The sequence below is a fragment of the Bubalus kerabau genome, chromosome 4 (genome assembly GCF_029407905.1).
Source record: "Bubalus kerabau isolate K-KA32 ecotype Philippines breed swamp buffalo chromosome 4, PCC_UOA_SB_1v2, whole genome shotgun sequence".
In the NCBI taxonomy this organism is placed as follows: Eukaryota; Metazoa; Chordata; class Mammalia; order Artiodactyla; family Bovidae; genus Bubalus; species Bubalus kerabau.
The window spans coordinates 163,038,071-163,040,542 of record NC_073627.1 but is presented as its reverse complement, the minus strand read 5'-3'; the positions used below and the strand labels follow the sequence as shown (position 1 = coordinate 163,040,542).

General features: G+C 61.1%; 1 pseudogene; it reads right to left on the bottom strand.

Moving 5' to 3' along the window:
* Window positions 1–342: 342 nt before the first annotated feature.
* On the bottom strand, window positions 343–2,245 carry LOC129651743 (2-hydroxyacyl-CoA lyase 2-like; annotated as a pseudogene).
* Window positions 2,246–2,472: the final 227 nt, after the last annotated feature.

Sequence of the window (2,472 nt, the reverse complement as noted above, 5' to 3'; positions counted from 1 at the left end):
TGGACATGAATTTGAGCAAACTATGGGAGTTAGTGGAGGGATGGAGGAGCCTGGCGTGCTGCAGTCCATGAAGTCACGAAGAGATGGACACGACGTAGCGACTGAACAAGTGAGGAGGGCAGAAAGGACACAGGTGAGCTCACAAATAGGCCCAAGGACTCCCCAGGGCTGTCAGAGCCTCTCTTAGCTCTGACTCCTTCCAGCCCCTCCCTGTCCTCAGGGAAGACTGCAGGGTCACTGGGCCTCATGGCTTAGGCCCAGGGCAGGCAAGGATGAAACTCCAAGCCAGCTAGGCACAGTCCAGGGGTGGGAAGAGAGCCAAGAGCACTGACCCACGAGGCCCTACATGGCAATGGAGCCATCCCGGAGTCCGTGCTCCTGACGAGGATGCTGACCACAGCCGGGGGGCTCTCTTGGCACCGCTGCTGGGCGTCACGCACCCTGACCACCTGATCCTCACTCTTGCGTGAGAGCAGCAAGCCCTGGGCCCCCAGTCCCTGGGCTGCCTTGTGATAATCAGTGTAAGCCAGGCTACAGGCCACACTGCTGCCCAGAGAGGGCACCTGCTCCCTGGAAATCTGGGTCCAGCCAGCATCATTTCCTATCAAGGCCATCACTGGGATCTTGTGTCCAACGAAGGTGTCAAATTTGATTAGGCTATAGCCAAATGTTCCATCCCCAAACAGGCACCAGACCTCAGCATCCGGCCGACACAGTTTGGCCCCAAGCGCAAATCTGGCACCAACCCCCAGAGTCCCGAAGGCCCCAGGATCAAGCCAACACAAGGGCCCACGGGGCTGCACCAGGTAGGCAGCTGTGCCCACAAAGTCCCCGCCATCGACCACCAGGATGGAGTTGTCAGGCGGAGTGTCCTCCACCAGCTGCAGGACCCGCACTGGGTTAAGATGCTGGGCTACGGGCATCACTGCCTTCTCCCGAAAGTTCTGCTCCTTCTGTTGGTCAGTTTGCCGAAGCTCCTCTGCCCAGTCTGAGGCCCACATCCGACCCTGGAGGCCCTCCACCAGCTTCACCACGAGGAGCCCACATCTCCCTGCACAGCCTCTTGGGGCTTCCAGAAAATGTCTGAGTTGATCAGCATCTCCTTCCGGTCACGGTTGACAACAATGAGTTTGCTGCTGCAGCTGAGGACACGCCCACAACAGGCGGAAGTCACACACTGCTCCTGCCAGGACAACCACGTCTGCCTTCAGGGCGGCCCTGTGGTTCTGCCGGAAGTGGAGGGGGTGGCTGCGGCCCAGCAGTCCCTGTGCCATCCCCGCCAGGAAGCAAGGGATGCCCAGGGTCTCCACGGCAACCCGAAGTTTGTCTGAGGATGTCGAAGGCAGCAGGGCCTGGCTCCCAATTAGCATGAGGGGCCTTTTGGCCCGACTCAAGATCTCCACATATTGCTGAACCTGCTGGGGGGAGGCCTGGGGAATGTCCAGGGGCAGAGGCCCCTCAGGCTGAGGCTCCCAAGCTCCTGCAAAGAGGTTGGCCAGGGAATTCGCTAAGTACCAGTGGACCGCTCGACTCATGAGGCCCTTGGGCGGCTTACCTGGCACCATCTCCTTCTGAACGAGGAAGTAGGGGTACAGCACATCCAGAGACAGTTCCACAAACACCGGGTCGGCGGTGCCCGACTGTGCAGCGGCCATCGCGGTGCTCAGGGTGGGGATGATATCCCGCACTCTCCACACAGAAGCACAAAACTTGCAGAGCGGCCTGAACAGGGCTATCTGATCAACTGCCTGGAGTGCACCCTGATTCGGCAGCAGGGTGCTGGCCCCACCACCCAGGAGCAGGACTGGGGACTGGGCTACCGAGCATTCTTCACCGCAGTCGCTGCGTTGGTGAGGCCGGGGCCGGCCGTCACTGCTGCCACGCCCACCGCCCCGGTCAGGTGGGCTACAGCATCAGCGGCAAAGACAGCTGTGACTTCGTGGCGGGTGTCCGCCACGCGGATGCCCAACTTCTCACAGGCCACCAGCAGTGGCGAAATGTGCCCGCCGACCAGCGTGAAAAGGAAGCACACACCGTGGGCCTTCAGCACGGCTGCCACATTCTCCCCACCATGCCGGATGCTTGCCGTGTCCACCTTGTGCATCAACTGATAGAAGAGCCCCAGGCGGTGAGCGGCGCCCAGCAAGGCGGCCACTAGCGTCCCGAAGGCCAGGAGCAGGAAAGAGGAGAAGCAGCCCCAAGTTGGGGCGGCAGCTGCCGCGGTCTCCATGAGCTGACACCTGCTTCTCAATGGGTCGGCGGGAAGCCCCGCCTCTCTTTGATATCAAGGACCCGAATCTTCGTCCTAGTGGTGAGACCACCCCACGACTACACCCCCAAGTCAGCGTGCCCCTTCTCCTGAAGCCGAACCCTCCGCTGCAGCGAGTTCCTGGACTTCAATCTGACTCCGGACCCCAGGCCCTGAGTCAAGGTCAGATCGTTTCAGGATGCTCCTCCTACCCCCGTGGCACT